Here is a 20,164-nt window from a genome sequence, read left to right on the forward strand (position 1 = left end):
ACAATGTTTCTGTTCTTTGCAAAAAGTGCTTGCTGAACAAGACGTTAACCAAAAATTCAACCCTGTTTGACCCCGTTCGTGATTTCTCGATAGTCACTAAATTTTTAACCTCTTCCAATATTGTTTGAACCATTCATTAACAGTTTTTGCATTATTTTTAAGGATAGATAAACTGAGTTGTTTCTAAATCCGTAAGTTTTATAATACTTAAACTTTTCTAACGGGGTATCATGACCCACTCTGTAAAACATCTTGGAATGATCACAAAAATGATAACATCAAATATATTTTTGATATTTTATATTTGATATTTGATGAATAAATTGCATTCTCAGCCGAGCAAACGATATTGTGACTTACTTTGTAAATGGAATTTAGAATCTAGAAATATACGCTGATATCAGCATAAGATATTAACTGTGAATCTAGATATCTTATAAATAACTAACAGTTGCAAAGAGCTATAAACTGTTAAAATTACGATAAAAGCAGTCTGGAGTAACAACTAACAACACACAGGTCTATGTTTTTTATCTACACAAAAACTGCTTATTCCACCAATTTTTATTTTGTTTCCATTTTTGACATATGTTGTGTGGTGTCACCGCCAGACACCACACTTGCTAGGTGGTAGCCTTTAAATCGGCCGTGGTCCGTTAGTATACGTCGGACCCGCGTGTCGCCACTATCAGTGATTGCAGACCGAGCGCCGCCACACGGCAGGTCTAGAGACACTTCCTAGCACTCGCCCCAGTTAGACAGCCGACTATAGCGATGGTTCACTGACAAATTACGCTCTCATTTGCCGAGACGATAGTTAGCATAGCCTTCAGCTACGTCATTTGCTACGACCTAGCAAGGCGCCATTACCAGTTACTACTGACGCTGTAAAACATGTACCGTCAAGAGCGATGTTCACCAATTATGGATTAAAGTCAAGTATTCCAGAAGCTACGTACCTTTTTTGCTAGTCTCAATTCCTTGTCCTGTTCCAGACCTCACGCCAGCCTGCGTGAGCTTAAACGCGTGCCGTTCGGCTTTCTCATAGTGGGTTGGCTGTCTTGCCAATCCACAACAGTTTGGCGACGAGGCCAATTCGCGTTCGTAACTATACTGCCCTGATTTACTTGTGCAATGGATTCGCCACAATCTCCAGATGTACTGTCCGAATTTTATCGCTTACAGAACCAGCAGACGCAGGCCTTGCTGGATGCCCTAGGACAGCTCGTCCAGGGTCAACGTGCAATGCAAAACGATGTGGCGGCCGCCGCTCCACCGCTCACACAGCCACAACACGCAGTTGCACCACCTTTTTGTCCTTTTGATGTGGCACTGGAAAGCTGGACGGAGTGGTCACGCCAATTTGGATTCCATCTCGCCGCCTACAGAATTCAAGGTAATGAGCGGCAGCCTCATCTCCTTTCGTCCGTCGGCATCCACACGTACCATGTGATAGTCAAATTATTTCCCCGACGCGATGTAGCAACTCTGTCCTACGACGAAATTTTGTCTGCATTAGATGCATATTTCAAAGAATCAGTCAATGTAGTTGCGAAAAGGTATACCTTCTTTCGTACAAAATGTACCGCAGGTCAGACTAATCGGGAGTGGGTTGCAACCTTGCAAGGCCTTACTAGGGATTGTGCTTTTGAGTGTCAATGTGGACTCCCTTATTCAGATACTATGGTACGTGATGCAATTGCACAGAACATTTCTGATGTTCGTATATGGGAACAAATTTTGAAACTATTCAATCCTTCCCTTCAACAAGTGATGGACATATTGGATTGGCAGGACACTCTTGACTTTGCTCAGGAATCATTTGCAACTTTGCGACCCGTGTGTCAGGTTAACCGGCCCGCCGGGCGAGCTGCACGGAACAGTAAACAGTCCTCGCGCCTGGCCACGCCAAAGCCGCCTGGCTCTCAGCCATGTGTCCCGCGTCGGCAAGCAAATGCAGTGAAATCATGCCCGCGGTGTGCTTGCTACTAGACATTCGCGTGAGAATTGCCTGTCACGCCAAGCTATTTGCTTTTTCTGTAATAAAAAAGGACATGTTCAAAGTGTTTGCCAGAAAAAGCTCCGATCGGAAGCTCAAACCCATTCCAGGCCCTTTGCTCCGCGCCGGAATCGGAATCGAACCACAGATAATCAGGCTCGTGACACTTCACCCATGGAAATTCATGTAGTTCTTTCCACTCCGCCCAGTGCCACTCTCTCTAACAGTGACTGTGTTCGTCCCACAAATAGTGTGCATCGACATCGACGGAAATCCCGTCATGTCACAAGTGATTTTGTACCAGTGTCAGTTCACGTTGCACGAGACAGTCGCTCTTGTCATCAGCAGGACAACAAACTTTTTGTAGACTTGGACATTAACGGCAAAGTGATACCATTCCAGCTCCATACCGGAGCTGCAGTTTCACTGATCAATCAAGACACATACAAACAGCTGGGCACACCTCCGTTGCATGCTGCAAATGTTAAGCTAACTACATATTCAGGTCACGGGCTCCCTGTGTTAGGACAGTGCAGCCTTCTTGCAACATACAAGGGACACACAAAACTTGTGTCATTGTATGTCCTTCGTTCTTCTTCTGCAGTGAACTTGTTTGGTTTCGATTTGTTTCAGTTGTTTAACTTGTCTATAGTCAATCAGGTCCTATCAGTGAACCAGACTGTGCCTTCAGCCAGTGTTTCTCGTCTATGTGAAGAATTTGCAGACATTTTTGCACCGGGCCTCGGTTGCGCTAAGAACTATAAAGCACGTTTGGAACTGAAAGTAAACGCGCAACCGAAATTTTTCAGAGCGCGGAATGTTCCCCACGCATTGCGTGATGAGGTCGCAAAAACATTACACGATTTGGAATCACAAGGTGTAATTGAACGTGTGCAGGCTTCTCTCTGAGCATCACCCTTAGTAATTTTGCAAAAACCTTCAGGAAAATTGAGACTTTGCGTGGATTTCAAGGCAACAGTGAATCCACAACTAGTGACTGCAACTTTTCCTTTACCCCGCCCGGAAGATCTTTTTGACAAACTGTGCCCAGGTAAATATTTTTCGAAGTTGGACCTAGCAGATGTGTACTTGCAAATACCGGTGGACGAAGAATCCCAGCGTGTTTTGGTGGTTAACACACATCTTGGTTTGTATCGATTCAAACGACTGCCATTCGGGTGTGCATCCGCCCCTGCATTGTTTCAGCAATATCTACAAACTGTTTGTGCATCGGTCCCTACTGCAGCAAACTATCTGGACGATATTGTGATCTCCGGAAAGACGGAAGAAGAACATTTAGCCAATCTCAGAACATTATTTCAGGTCTTGCGACAAAATGGTCTTCGCTTGCGGAAGGACAAATGTGTGTTTTTTGCTCTTGACTTACCCTATCTGGGACATGTCCTCAATGCCCAAGGCATACATCCCAGTCCCGAGCACCTCCGTGCCATACAAGACTTGCCTTCGCCGCAGAATTTGAAGCAGCTACAGAGTGTGCTGGGAAAAATTAATTATTATCATCGCTATGTGAGCCACGCCTCTTCCATTTCAGCTCCGATTCATCGCTTACGCCGTAAGGGTGTTCCGTTCGTCTGGACGACGGAATGCGAACGCGCCTTTCGCCAGTTGAAATCGGCGTTGCTTTCCAATACTTGCCTTACGCCAGTCGATCTCCGGAAGCCCCTTTTGTTGATGGTGGATGCATCGGATTTCGGGCTCGGTGCTGTGCTTGCGCACAAAGAGGGTTCGCACGATCGCCCTATTGCCTTTTGCGTCCAAATTGCTCTCCTCTGCACAAAGAAATTATTCACAGATCGAGAAAGAAGCATTGGCTCTCGTATTTGGTGTTACTAAGTTTCATGATTTCTTGTATGGTCGTCACTTTACCATTATCACAGACCACAAACCTTTGACATCGCTTTTTCATCCGACCAAGCCTGTACCTCCACGTACAGCGCAGAAATTCATTCGCTGGTCTATTTTCCTCACGCACTACCGCTACGATATCTTGTAGCGGTCCACTGCTAAGCACGGAAACGCCGACGCGTTGTCCCGTTTGCCTGTTGCTGAGGATAGAGCATTCGATTCCTCCGAACTTGCTTGCATGTTCATTGATTCGGAAACCGATGACGTGGTCGAATCGTTTCCGATTGATTTTGCTCGTGTAGCTACAGCCACAGCTGCCGACCCTGTCCTTGCTACCGTTTTGCGTTTTGTTGCTACGCAATGGCCCTTGTCAAAGTCACGGATCTGGGATCCGTTGGTTCGCCGATTTTTTGCTCACAAGGAGAGACTTTTTGTACGACGTGGTGTTTTGCTGTTGCGTTCAGATAATGATCTGTCCAGGGTCGTGGTACCACGTTCGTTACAGTCCTCTGTCTTACAGCTTCTCCACCAAGGACATTGGGGTATAGTGTGAACGAAGCAACTTGCTCGTCAGCACTGTACTTGGTTCGGAATCGATGCTGCGATTACACAAATGTGCTCTTCTTACATGGTGTGTGCCGAACAACAATCAGCACCACCGCGGAAATTCTTTGCATGGCCAAAAGCCACTTCCCCTTGGCAACGCTTACACATCGATTTTGCTGGTCCATTCTGGAATGCTCGATGGTTGGTTCTGGTCGATTCATTCAGTAATTTTCCTTTTGTTGTCCGGATGTCTTCCACGACGTCATCTGCCACCATCCAAGCGTTATCTGCTATGTTTAGCATTGAAGGTCTTCCACAGACTATTGTTTCCGACAATGGCCCACAATTCATGTCCGCAGAATTTCAGTCATTCTGCAAGGCCAATGATATTCAACATCTGACGTTCGCTCCATTTTCGCCACAGTCAAACAGTGCCACTGAACGATTGGTTCAAATGGTTCAAATGGCTCTGAGCACTATGGGGCTCAACTGCTGATGTCATTAGTCCCCTAGAACTTAGAACTAGTTAAACCTAACCAACCTAAGGACATCACAAACATCCATGACCGAGGCAGGATTCGAAACTGCGACCGTAGCGGTCTTGCGGTTCCAGACTGCAGCGCCTTTAACCGCACGGCCACTTTGGCCGGCCTGAACGATTGGTCAGGACTTTCAAGTCACAGATGTTGAAGCTGAAAGAGTCGCATTCTCGAGAGGACGCGTTATTGCTCTTTTTGTCCTCATATCGCTCTCAGCCTCGAGATGGTCGCTCGCCGGCTGAGTTGCTCCACGGTCGCCCTCATCGAACCTTGATGTCTTTGCTACGTCCGCCGCATCAGGTTCCTGTGCAGCGGCAGACACCTGCTTTTGCACCAGGCAATGTTATCTACTACAGCAACTATCGAGGTTCATGGCGTTGGCTCGCAGGGCGCATTCTTCGCTGCCTCGGCCGCGCTATGTATCTGGCTTTGGGGGCCTCTGGTGAGGTGCGTCGGCATCTCAATCAGCTCCGCCTCTGTCGTCGCATGGGATCTGCCGCTCCCCGTCTGCTTTCAGCTGCAGTGCCGTCTGGTCAGCGTCCTGGGGACCCATCTACTGGCTCGCCTCAGCCCCACGTGTTACCGACGCTGCCTTCCATTTTGCCCCATGGCGACGCGCCGCCGCCGCCGCCACCGCCGCCGCCGCGTGTTCTCCCGCCGGCGACGCCCGCAGTGGACGCGTCGCTGCAACCGCCGGGCGCCTCCCTAGGTCACGCGCCTCTGATCGCTTCCCGTGACCAGTTGTCCTCCAACATGGAACTCTTGCCCGCTCCGTACCATATGTCGTCTTCGCCCGTCGGGTGCCCCGGCCCGATGGAGGTCGACCCTTCGGCCCCTCCTGTCTCTCTACGGGCGCATACACCGCATGTTGGCGTGCACCCTGGAGCTGGTTTCCAGGCGTTTCCTAGCTCCCCTCTGTCCGAATGGCAGGGTGCGGGTGGCACAGCCTCGACTGTTCTTAGGCTTCCCACCTCGTCGCATACGCCAACATGGGGTCCTCTCCACGGCGGGCGGAAGCCTTATACCACAACCGTCCGCCGATGAAGGAATGTGGTGTCACCGCCAGACACCACACTTGCTAGGTGCTAGCCTTTAAATCGGCCGCGGTCCGTTAGTATACGTCGGACCTGCGTGTCGCCATTATCAGTGATTGCAGACCGAGCGCCGCCACACGGCAGGTCTAGAGACACTTCCTAGCACTCGCCCCAGTTAGACAGCCGACTTTGCTAGCGATGGTTCACTGACAAATTACGCTCTCATTTGCCGAGACGATAGTTAGCATAGCCTTCAGCTACGTCATTTGCTACGACCTAGCAAGGCGCCATTACCAGTTACTACTGATGCTGTAAAACATGTACCGTCAAGAGCGATGTTCACCAATTATGGATTAAAGTTAAGTATTCCAGAAGCTACGTACCTTTTTTGCTAGTCTCAATTCCTTGTCCTGTTCCAGACCTCACGCCAGCCTGCGTGAGCTTAAACGCGTGCCTTTCGGCTTCCTCATAGCGGGTTGGCTGTCTTTCCAATCCACAACATGTTGCTTTCCTTGTTGGCTGTGCATGAAAATAATATTAACCAATAATCTCTTAGATTTACCTCCCTTAACCCTGTGGTTACATAGTGTTCAGACAGGCACAGGACATCTATCTCTTCAGAATTCTTCAAATGTTCTAAACATACAAGTATCTTGTTTTTCAATCCCTCGTCTTCTGATGAACCAAAACTATAAGATATGTTGTGGTCTTTCAAGGCTGCCTCTGTATATGCTGATTTTAGCTTATAAAGATGTGATCCTCTCACTCCATTAATTATAGAGATTTTGTCTTGTGTGCTTGTGGCCCCTTACACTTCATTCAAATATCTAAGGTGATGTGTCCTTCCCTCTCCTACTAAGTTGCTGGCTATAGTTTTCGTATAGCCATATCCCATTTGCAGCAAGTGGTACAGCACTAAAATGAGATTTTGCTTCACTCAACAGCAATCCAACCCACTTTTTTGTTACGTGGCTGACAGTAGAGTTAACAGGGTCATTCACGGCGCTGCAAAACTCCACAAAACATACACGTCCTATTGCTATTCCTCAAATGTCATCTTTAATCCTGTAATCCTGTCGTTATCAAGACTGTTTTCTGCCCCTCCTGCTATGAGTGTGTGATGTTTACCTGCGAAATTTTTGCACAAAGCTCATATATTCTCTGTCACCTGGCACTAGGTTTCACGATGCTAGAGACTTTGCATTCTACACATAACTTTTCCTGTAGCATCTGCCATACACCTCTACCGTAGCTGACGTCTAGCAACAACACGCTCTTCTTTCTAGTTTGGTTTGGTTCCTATCTGCTTTTTATGCCGTTTCTACTAGTCTGCTGTACGTAACTTTGTTTTAAATCTGGACATAGCTCTTCAGTGCCTATTTCAGGTAACAAGTCCAATCGGTTGCTAACTGTAATTTTAATAATGATTTCTGAACTTCTCTCTTTTCAGTTTTCACTTGTTGCCCTGTCCCAGTTCCCATCGTCCGTTTGCTCCTCCAATTTATACAGTTCAAAATACGACGTTTCATAATCTACCTTCAAGGCACAAATCTTTCTTCACTGTTCCAATATTCTCTTTTTATCTTGCCCGTAAAATCCACAAATCGATTCCTCTCTTGGTACTTTATTAACCACTGAAAAACCAACCCAGAATCTACACGTGTTTGTCTAAAACTGACTAACCCGCTGCAAGCCCACTCTTTTCACACATAATATTAATTTTACAATAATAAAAAAACAGTAACGCGTGCTTAAACTGTTATCAAGAAAAGAGTGCTCAATACTTCACAGAAAATAATACTGATCATACCTCGAGCTGAACAGAAAAATAAATACTGGCCTGCAGGTTGATGAAAATACAAGATTGTAAACACTACGTAGATATAATCTCTCAGGTACTCTGAGAGTGATTCATTAATCATGTGCTTTCGGGAGTGCAGTCGAGTTGTTGATTCCATTTTACTGCACGATATTTTGATAACAGATCCAGCCGTCTTCTTCAGATGCTGTGAGCTCTGTTATTACAAGGCCGGGAAAATATTAACAACAAGACTGACACCGGACTGTCCTTTGTCAATAAACATCACAGAAGACGTTGAAAAATGACCAACGTTGGTCTCAGTACAGCTCTGTGATCGATTTATAGGTTGTGAGAATGCGTAGAAGAGTCGCCTGAGAGCGAGCGTGCGAGAGAGAGAGAGAGAGAGAGAGAGCAGCAATATATTTTGCAGTGTTCCGTTATAGCTCTTCCAGTGAAAGGATTATTTTGAGTACACGTGACTCATTAATTACCCCTAAGCATAAAAATCACATCGAGAGAGATCATGTAACCGAGGCGGCACCGAGATTGTACCGCGTCTGCTCATTGTTCTCTCCTGCACTAGTGAGAAGGTTGTCAAGGCGATGAGTGGTGCTCTTGCGCCTTGCTGAAAATATCCATGTGTGGATTAAACTGTTTCTGGACATACAGATTAGCGTTGACAGTTTGGTGAAAGAATCGTGTCACGCTGCCGACGCCAGACATTGCATACCAAACACCAATCTTGAGATTATGCAACGGCTCTGATTAATAATGGCGCATGTTCTATGAGTTCACATACAATGACAGAACTAGGCATAATATAAAGAAATGAAAAACTGAAGACACTAAGACCTCACTTCTTTTCATTCAGAAATCACTGGCAGAACTCAACATGCGAAAGTTCGTGTGGACGCTTTAACTCATACAAAAAGGTTATGGTTCAAATGGCACTGAGCACAATGGGACTTAAATTCTGAGGTCATCAGTACCCTAGAACTTAGAACTACTTAAGCCTAACTAACCTAAGGACATCACACACATCCATGCCCGAGGCAGCATTCGAACATGCGACCGAGCGGTCGCGCAGCTCCAGACTGTAGCGGCTAGAACCGCTCGGCCACTGCTGCCGGCCACAAAGGTTAATTTTTAAGGATACGTATGCAGGCTCATTTTCATAATATTTCTAAACGCCGATATCTTAAATCCCACGTGCACAGATGAAGGTTTTCCTTCACTCGAGCAATGTTTTCTGGTTTTCGACAACTTATGGGATAATTACTGCTTCTATTTCTTACAGAAGCCGTTTCACACCATTTTGCTACTAGGTTTTCCACTGAAGACATTGCTGGAGGTTTTGCTAGAACGCTTACAGTCTTAAACTCTTGCACAAACAGTTCCTCACTCCTTTTACACTAATCGTGCTTTCCATAACTCTCGAAAACGAACATAAGCTGTTTTACAGTGAGCATCATTTTGTGGTATATTCAACTACTTACTAAGCACGTCTGTTCCTCTCGCTCACTCAAACTTATTGACACAGCGAAGTACCCAAAAAAGAGCATGCGGGAGATGCACATGGCAAACATGTGATAGCAACAGATTGGTGCACCAACTTCATAGACACTCCGCAAGCCACCGTGCGGTACGTGGCGGAGGGTATCCTGTACCATTTCTAGTCATTCGCTTTCCTGCTCCATTCTCAAACAGAGCGAGGGAAAAACGACTGTCTCTATGCATGCGTATGAGCCCTTATTTCTCGTATCTTATCTTTGCGGAAATTTCGTGCAATGTATGTTGGCGGCAGTGGACTCATTCGGCAGTCTCCTTCAAACGTCGATTCCCTTAATTTTCTGAATAGCGTTCATCGAAAAGAAGTTCAGGCTGTGATGGCTTCAGTTACACAGCTTGAGGCTGCAGAGGATGGACACCACTGTTGTGGGCCGGCCGTTGAGATCCAACGGACGTCCAGCACGGCCGTGTCTTCCGACCGGTCTTCACCGGTGGCCAGCCCACTCGCACTGAGACTGACCCCTCACTTGTGGTCGGGTGTGAGGTCGCCCCGGGGTGTAGCAGGCGGCGAAAGACTTCCCAGGCGGCCGCACGTAAGGCCTCCCTGGTTTGTCTGACACACAAGTTCCAGGCTCTGTCCGTGGCTGACGCTATCGCTGAGCCACATGCTGTCGCCTGTCCCGTTTCAGAGAAAACCTCTCAGCCTGCAAGATCCGGACAATCACAGAGGGAGGGGTTATTGATTGTTGGGAGCTCCAACGTTAGGCGCGTTATGGGGCCTCTTAGGGACATGGCTGCCAAGAAGGGAAAGAAAACCAATGTGCACTCCGTGTTCATACCGAGTGGAATCATTCCAGAGGTGGAACAGGTCCTCCCAGATGCCATGACGAGCACAGGGTGTAGCCAAATGCGGGTGGTTGCTCACGTCGGTACCAATGATGTTTGTCATTTTGGATCAGAAGAGATTCTTTCTGGTTTCGAGTGGCTAACAGAAGTAGTAACGGCTGCCAGTCTTGCTTGCAAGATGAAATCAGAGCTGACCACTTGCAGCATAGACGACAGGACCGATTGCGGACCTCTGGTACAGAGTTGAGTGAAGGGTCTGAATCAGAGGCTCAGACGGTTCTGCTACCGTGCAGGCTGAAGATTCCTTGACTTGCGCCAAAGGGTCGTTGGATTTCGGGTTCCGCTGAATAGATCAGGTGTTCACTATACGCAGGAGGCGGCTACACGGGTAGCAGGGGCTGTGGGCTGTGTGGCGTGGACTGGGCGTTTTTTGTAGGTAGGAGGGTCTCGGGAAAGCACAAGAAGGGCTTCAGCCACAAAGGGTGCATGCCGAACACAGGAAGAACGTAGATACAGGATAATAGTTGTAAATTGTCGTAACTGTGTTGGGAAAGTACCAGAGCTCCAAGCGCTAATAGAAAGTACTGATGCTCAAATCGTTATAGGCACTGAAAGCTGGCTAAAGACGGAGATAAGTTCAGCCGAAATTTTTGCGAAGTACGTAACGGTGTTCCGAAAGGATAGGCTAAACATGGTTGGTGATGGTGTGTTTGTTGCTGTTAGAAGTAGTTTATCTGGTCGCGAAATTGAAGTAGATAGCTTCTGTGAGTTAGTATGGGCAGAGGTCATTTTTGGCAAGCGGAATAAAATAGTACTTGAATTCTTTTACCGACCTCCCAGTTCAGATGATACAGATGCTAAAAGGTTCAAAGAAAACCTGAGTTTGATTTCAAACACGTACCCGACTCATACGATTATAGTTGGTGGTGACTTTAATTTACCCTCGATATTATAGCGAAAATACATGATTAATTCCGAAGGTACGCATAAAATATCATCCGAAATCGTGCTAAACGCATTCTCTGAAAATTATTTCGAGCAATTTGTCACGAGCCCACGCGAATAGTAAACGGTTATGAAAACACACTTGACCTCTTAGCAACAAATGATCCTAAGTTAATAACGAGCATCGAAACGGATACAGGGTTAGTGAACACAGGGCTGTCGTAGCGAGATTGAATGTTGTAACCCCCCAAAACTCCAAAATAAACGAAAAGTATACCTATTCAAAAAAGCAGATAAAATTTCACTTGACGCCTTCCTGAGGGACAATCTCCGCTCCTTCCAAATTAATGATATAAGTGTAAACCAGATGTGGCTTGAATTCAAGGTAACAGTATTGGCAACAATTGAGAGATTTATACCAAATAAATTAACAAAGAACGGAGCTGATCGTCATTGGTACACAAAACGGGTCAGAACACTGTTGCAGAAACAATGAAACAATTCAAACAGAAGCAAAATCCCCAAGATTGGCGCTCTTTTACAGAAGCTCGAAATTTAGAGCGGACTTCAATGCGAGATACTTATAATAGTTTCCACAACGAAACTTTGTCTCGAAATCTGGCAGAAAATCCAAAGAGATTCTGGTCGTATGTGAAGTATGTTAGCGGCAAGAAACAATCAATGCCTTCTCTGCGCGATAGCAATGGAGATACTGTCGAAGACAGTGCTGCCAAAGCAGAGTTATTAAACACAGCCATCCGAAATGCCTTCACAAATGAAGACGAAGTAAATATTCCAGAATTCGAATCAAGAACAGCTACCAACATGAGTAACGTAGAAGTAAATATCCTCGTAGCAACTTAAATCACTTAATAAAAGCAAGTCTTCTAGTCCAGACTGTATACAAATTAGGTTCCTTTCAGAGTATGCTAATGCATTAGCTCCATACTTGACAATCATATACATCCGTTCGCTCGACGAAAGATCCGTATCCAAATACTGGAAAGCTGCACAGGTCACACCAATAGTCAAGAAAGGTAGTAGGAGTAATCCACTTAATTACAGGCCCATATTGTTAACGGCGATATGCAGCAGGATTCTGGGACATATATTGTGTCCAAACATTATGAATTACCTCGAAGAAAACGGTCTATTGACACGCAGTCAGCATGGGTTTAGAAAACATCGTTCTTGTGAAACACAACTAGCTCTTTATTCAAATAAAGTGTTGAGTGCTTTTGACAAGGAATTTCAAGTCGTTTCCGCATTTTTGAATTTCCAGGAGGCTTTTGACACTGTACCACACAATCGACTTATAGTTAAATTGCGTGCTTATGGAATATCGTCTGTGTTATGTTAGATGGGCAGACCACATAACTAATGAGGAAGTATTGAATAGGATTGGGGAGAAGAGAAGTTTGTGGCACAACTTGACCAGAAGAAGGGATCGGTTGGTAGGACATGTTCTGAGGCATCAAGGGATCACCAATTAAGTATTGGAGGGCAGCGTGGAGGGTAAAAATCGTAGAGGGAGACCAAGAGATGAATACACTAAGCAGATTCAGAAGGATGTGGGTTGCAGTAGGTACTGGGAGATGAAGAGGCTTGCAGAGGATAGAGTAGCATGGAGAGCTGCATCAAACCAGTCTCAGGACTGAAGACCACAACAACACATATGTGACTGGATTTGTGACTTCCTGTCAGAGTGATAACAGTTCGTAGTAACTGACGGAAGGTCATTGAGTAAAACAGAAGTGATTTCTGGCGTTCCCCAAGGTAGTGTTTAGGTCCTTTGCTGTTTCTTATCTATATAAACGATTTGGGAGACAGTCCGAGCAGCCATCTTAGGTTGTTTGCAGATGAAGCTGTCGTTTATCGACTAATAAAGTAATCAGATGATCAAAACACATTGCAAAACGATTTAGAAAAGATATCTGAATGGTGCGAAAAGTTTCAGTTGACCCTAAATAACGAAAAAATGGTTCAAATGGCTCTGAGCACTATGGGACTTAACCTCTGAGGTCATCAGTCCCCTAGAACTTAGAACTTCTTAAACCTGACTAACGTAAGGACATTACACACATCCATGCCGGGGTCAGGATTCGAACCTGCGACCGTAGTGATCGCTCGGTTCGAGACTGCAGCGCCTAGAACCGCTCGGCCACTCCGGCCGGCTAAATAATGAAAAGTGTGAAGTCATCCACATGATTGCTGAAAGGAATCCGTTAAATTTCGGTTACACTATAAATCAGTCAAATATAATGGCCGTAAATTGAACTAAATACCTTGGAACTACAATTACGAATAACTTAAACTGGAACGAACACACAGCAAATGCTGTGGGGGAAGGCTAATCAAAGACTGCGTTTTATTGGCAGGACACTTAGAAAATGTAACAGATCTGCTAAGGAGACTGGCTACACTACGATTGTCCGTCCTCTTTTAGAATACTGCTGCACGGTGTGGGATCCTTACCAGATAGGACTGACGGAGTACATCGAAAAAGTTCAAAGAAGGGCAGCACGTTTTGTATTATAGCGAAATATGGTCACTGGAATGATACGGGATTTGGGCTGGACATCATTAAAAGAAAGGCGTTTTTCGTTGCGACTAAACCTTCTCACGAAATTCCAATCACCAACTTTCTCCTCAAAATGCGAAAATATTTTGTTGACACCGACCTACGCAGGGAGAAACGATCACCACTATAAAGTAAGGGAAATCAGAGCTCGTACGGAAAGATATAGATGTTCGTTCTTTCCGCGCGCCCTACGAGACTGGAATAACAGAGAATCGTGAAGACGGTTCGATGAACCCTCTGCCAGGCGCTTATATGAGATTTTCAAAGTTTCCATGTACATGTAGGTGTAGAATATCACCATCCCTCCAGGGATTCCTGTTTAATTTCTCGAAGCGTCTCCGTAACACTTACTTGTTTTTCGAATCTACCGGCAACAAATATAACAGCCCGCCTTTGAATAGCCTTGATGTCCTCCTTGGATCCGACCTGGTAAGGATCCCAAACACTAGTGCAGTATTCAAGAACTGGTCGCACCAGCGTCCTATATGATGTCTACTTTACGGATGAACCACACTTTCCTAAACTTCTCCCAGTAATCCTAAGTCGACCATCCGCCTTCCCTAACACAGTCCTCACATGTTCGTTCCATTTCATATCGCTTTGCAACGTTACGCCCAGGTATTTAAACGACGTGACTTTGTCAAGCCGTACGCTGCTAATGCTGCATCCGAACATTACGGATTTGTTTTCGCTACTCATCGACATTAACTTAAATTTTCACACATCTATAGCTAGCTGCCATTCAGCACACCAAGTAGAAATTCTGTCCAAGTCGTTCGTATCTTCCCACATTGACTCAGCTTCGACACATTACCGTACACCTAAGCATCATCAGCAAGCAAGCGCAGATTGCTGCCCACCCCGTCCGCCAAATCATTTATGTATATAGAGAACAACAGCGGTCCCATCACAGTTTCCTGGGGGACTCCTGACGATGCACCTGTTTTTGATGGAGACTCGCTGTCGAGGACAACATCCTAGGTTCTGTTGTTTAAGAAGTCTTGGAACACTCACATACCTGTGCATTTATTCCATACGCTCGTACCTACGTTAAAAGCCCGCAGTGAGGCATGGTGTCAAATGCATTCCAGAAATCTAGAAATAAGGAATCTGCCTGTTGTCCTTCATCCATAGTTCGCAGTATATGACGTGAGAAAAGAGCAAGCTTAGTTTCGCAAGAGCGATGCTTTCTAAAACCATGCTGATTCGTGGACACAGGCTGCTCAGTCTCAAGAAAATTTATTATATTCGAACTCAGAATATGTTCAAGGATTCTGCAACAAACCGCAGTTAGGGATATTGGTCTGTAATTTTGCAGGTCCGTTCTTTTACCCTGTTTGTATACAGGAGTTCAAATGGTTCACATGGATCTGAGCACTATGGGACTTAACATCGATGGTCATCAGTCCCCTAGAATTTAGAACTACTTAAACCTAACTAACCTAAGGACAGCACACAACACCCAGTCATCACGAGGCAGAGAAAATCCCTGACCCCGCCGGGAATCGAACCCGGGAACCCGGGCGCGGGTATACAGGAGTCACCTGGATTTTTTTCCTGTCGCTAGAGACTTTGTGCTGGAATAGAGATTCGCGATAAAGGCAAGATAAGTAAGGGGTCAATGCCGCGGAGTACCCTTTGTGAAACCGAACTGGAATTCCATCCGGATCTGGTGACTTATTTGCTTTCAGATCTTCCAGTTGTTTTTCCCTACGCCAGGGATGCTTATTACTACTTCGTCCATACGGGGTCCGTCCAGTGGTCAGGTGACGATATGTCTGTACTATTCTCCTGCGTGAACGATTTCTTGAACGCGAAATTTGAAACCTCGATCGATATCACAGTTTCCAGCATTTTCTGTGATGGGCAGTTCTCCTTCATTAACGAGGGTCAGTTCTGCGTCAGTCCCATGAATGATTTCCGGACCACTTTTATTTTGGCTACCCTCTTTAATTACTTGTTGCCGGGATTTTTACTAGATCATCGCAAGTTTTCACTAGCACTAAAATTGTTATAAAAACGGTTCAAAGTGTTTCTATTTATCTAGAACATTAAAGGCTTTATTGTGTGTGGTCATAGTGCCTGTAGCTCCTTTGCAATTGTTAAAGGTATCGAAAATACATTGGTGTAACTGCTGGAAGTTGCGTATTAATACCATCATACGCGTTTCTCCATACTGACTTCACACATTACCCATGATCTGCAGTGAAACCTATGTTTAATTTTGGTTTCCTGTCTAGATCTAAAAACGTTTCATTACAAAAAATTACGGAAACTAATGCTTCAAACCAGCCGCAGTAAGGTAATACTTCCTTAATATTTTACACGACAGGCTTGTTTCAGCTTATTGCTGACGTCTTGTTGGAGTGACGACCATGCTGCGTTTGACAGAAACGTATTTTTACGTTTCGTAGCTACAAGAACTATTATACTTACCGAGACATGACAGAAAGTCTTTATTATAGATGCAATACGGTCGTCACTTCCAACTAAACGTCGCTTTATAATGGCAATAAGCCGAAACAGGCCTGTCGTGTAAAGTATAAAAAAAACCTATTACCTTACTGCAGCTGGTTTGGAGCATTCATTTCCATAATGTCTTATACCGACGTATACTATGTTGCGGGCCCAACAAAACGTAAAATATTACAAAAGAATATTTAGTGGTGATTTTTACTTTCGGCATTTTACGTCAGATTTTCGCTCATATCAGAAAGTGTCCTCTGCTTTGAACGTTTTGATGAATTCCTTTGTTCAGTACTGTTGTTTTATTGCTTTATGTCCCATTGGATTGCAGCAATACACATTTCTTGACGTGAAATACGATGCCGTATAACACCTCTAATGTTTGCATGCTGCTGAACAAACGTGCCTCTTTGTGTTTTTGTGTATGTAGTCTTGATAATTTAACAACCAGTTATGATTTTCACTTAATCTAAAAACGTTTCCTCCTCAAACGAAGACGTGATTAGCAGCAGTATACAAGCAAAAATTAGCTGCGCTACATCTTGTCGTATTTACCTTCAACAAAAGTGTATTGCTGCAAATCAGCATGAGTCTAGGCAGGACACATCAAGGCCATTGAAGGAGTGCCTCAAAAATGGACACGCAGAAAAGACTTCCTGATGTAAGCGAAAATCTAACATAAAATGCCGCAAGTAAATCTCACGCTTCCGTATCTTTTGTAGCGAACCAAAATTATGCATATGTATCATTACAGACCACTGATGTTTTGTATCTGTGTTTCCAGTAGTTCCATAGACGGATTTTAAATGCCTCCAGTAATTCCACTCAGGGGACAGTTGTTAAAGCAAGTAGCTGGTAAACGCGTCTTCTATCGGCCATAGCTGAACTTGGTGCTTAGTTACCTCTGACGATCATTGTCAGATGTGATATGAAGGTTTCTCCAAAATTCCAAGGCACCAACAGCCGAAGAAGACTCCCAAACGCTTCTTTTTACTCCATCTTACAGTTACGTAAGGACTGTAAGTGCAATTAAGTTGAATCGGAGCCCACATGAGAGGGTTCTCTTATTTCACCCTCGTTCTACTGGACATGGAATACAATTGACATCGTCACTTATTCCCTTCCGCATTGCTCTGATGACCCTCTTGTACCGTGACAATGCATATGTTAATGTTCATTTTATCCTCGTCCCTGTTCCATCTTTCTGAATGGAAGCAAGTCCTTAGACGTTCCCTGGTTTGGCATGTTAGTATTTTAGATTTCCAGATGGCTTTAGATACCGTTCCTCACAAGCGTCTTCTAACCAAACTGTGTGCTTACGGAGCATCGCCTCAGTTGTGATTTCCTGTCAGAAAGGTCACAGTTCGTAGTAATAGACGAATAGTCATCGAGTAAAACAGAAGTAATATCCGGCGTTCCCCAAGGAAGTGTTATAGGCCCTCTATTGCTCCTGATATATATTAACGACATAGGAGACAATCTGAGTAGCCGTCTTAGATTATTTCCAGATGATGCTGTCATTTACCGTCTTGTAAAGTCATCAGATGATCAAAACGACTTGCAAAATGATTTAGATAAGATATGTGTACGGTGCGAAAAGTGGCAATTTACCCTGAATAAGGAAAAGTGTGAACTTATACGCATGAGTACTAAAAGACGTCAGCTAAATTTCAATTATGCGATAACTTACACAAATCTGAAAACTGTAAATTCAACTAAATACTTAGGGATTACAATTACAAATAACCTAAATTGGAACTATCACGTAGATTATGTCGTGGGTAGAGCAAACCAAAGACTGCTATTCATTGGCAGAACACTTAGAAGATGCAACAGGTCTACTAAACAGACTGCTTACACCACGCTTGTCCGCCATATTCTGGAGTATTGCTGTGCGGTGTAGGATCGGCATCAGGTGGGACTGACGGATGACATCGAAAAAGTACAAAGAAGGGTAGCTCGTTTTGTATTATCGCGAAATAGGGGAGATAGTGTCACAGACATGATAAGTGAATAGGAGTGGCAATCATTAAAACAAAGGCGTTTTTCCTTGCGACGGGATCTTCTCATTAAATTTCAATCACCAGTTTTCTCCTCCGCTTGCGAAACCACTTCGTTGGAACCCACCTACATAGGGAGAAATGATCATCACGATAAAATAAGAAAAATCAGAGTTCGTACAGAAAAATTTAAGTGTTCGTTTTTCCCGCATGCAGTTCGAGAGTGGAACGGTAGAGAGACAGCTTGAAGGTGGTTCCATTGAACCCTCTGCCAGGCACTTTATTGTGAATAGCAGGGTAATCACGTAGATGTAGATGTAGATCTCATTAAATCTAGAATTTATGAGAGAAAAAATATTATGGTTTGGAATCTGCTTTGGTCTTCTGTTCATAACAACAGAAAAATCTCTCAAATATCTGAATTGTAGACATTTCCTTAACAGGGTATTGAAGCAGTGTTACATTAAAAGAATATCAAAAGTCAGGAAACAGAAAGCTCGTGATGAAATTCCTGAACATCGTAACGTATGTCATCTTTGACGCAAAATTTCTGTTTTTCGTTCTACAGTTTCAGGAAAGATGGTTCAAATGGCTCTGAGCACTATGGAATTTAACTTCTGAGGTCATCAGTCCCCTAGAACTTAGAACTACTTAAATCGAACTAACCTAAGGACATCACACACACCCATGCCCGAGGCAGGATTCGAACCGGCGATCGTAGCGGTCGCGCGGTTCCAGACTGTAACGCCTAGAACCGCTCGGCCACCTCGGCCGGCTTCAGGAAGGAACTCACTGGAACTTACACAAGTACTTCACAAGGATACGTTTCTGAACGATGAGGTATCTAACGAAAATGTACGACGTCTACAACGTCAACTAGAGCGACGCCAATTTCTTCAGAGTGCTATTACAATTTAATGCATTGATCCGAAGACGTAGTGCTAAACCACGGACGCGCTACTACCCTGTGAAGGTTGTGATTTCATGTTGGAATAATATCGTCGCTTGACTGAACTACATGTTGAGAAGACTAAAGTCATGGTCTTCACGAAACAAACGAACAAACGAAATAGCTGTGAAAACAACTGGGATACTTATCGTACAACGTAGCGCGGTACTTGTTGATTAACGCGTCGGAATCGTTTCCGGTAGTAGTGAAATGTCATACCCATCCTGCTATTCTGATTTAGGGTTACCGTGGTTCACCTAAATAACTTCTGACGAGCACAGGAGCGTTTCTTTCAACAGAGTCATGACCGATTTTCTTTCTCATCCTTTATTTTCACATTCAACTTTTGGGGAATAGAATTAGTATTATTAACGCTTTTTCAGATAAAAACAGATATTCACCACCAAATTTTCATCATAATGGTGCCATTTCTACTTTTTTTAAAATCTACTTTTTTTTCGTCTTCGTACAGACCAAGAAGTTGTATTATGGCTCCAGTTTCATATTTCTACATCTACTGAAACTTGTGTTAGAATCCAGTAATTTAGTTTCCATTTACTAAAATGAGGAAAACACTTGTCAATAACATTTATCTCATATGACAAATATTGCATTATTTCGTATGAGAATCAGTATTTATCCTACATGTATCGAACATCATCATCGTTTAGAGGGACATCGAAATTTTCTCAAATTCAGTTCTGTGGAAGGTAAAGTTCCAGATTATGAAGAAAAGTGGCACATTTTCTTCTTATAAGACGAGGTTAACAATTTGCGTTCTGGTTTTGATCCATCTTCAATAGCCATAACACATTTATTTCATCGCTACTTTGTTTTGAACCCTACAGCTACTTAGCTACTTTTTATTCTGTAACTTGTAGGTCCTTGTCTCGCAGTTATATGGATGAAACAGACACTTTCAGTTTCATTGATGCAGTGCAGAATTCAACATGTGGCTGACATGACAAATAATTTAATGGTGACATCATGGAAGATGCTAAAATTTTAGTTAGTATTTTACCGGCTTTTACAAATAAGGATCTGCCATTTTAAATCGAATCTTCCAAGTTAGCTGCTAGTAGT

The sequence above is a fragment of the Schistocerca serialis genome, chromosome 3 (assembly GCF_023864345.2).
Source record: "Schistocerca serialis cubense isolate TAMUIC-IGC-003099 chromosome 3, iqSchSeri2.2, whole genome shotgun sequence".
NCBI lineage: Eukaryota > Metazoa > Arthropoda > Insecta > Orthoptera > Acrididae > Schistocerca > Schistocerca serialis.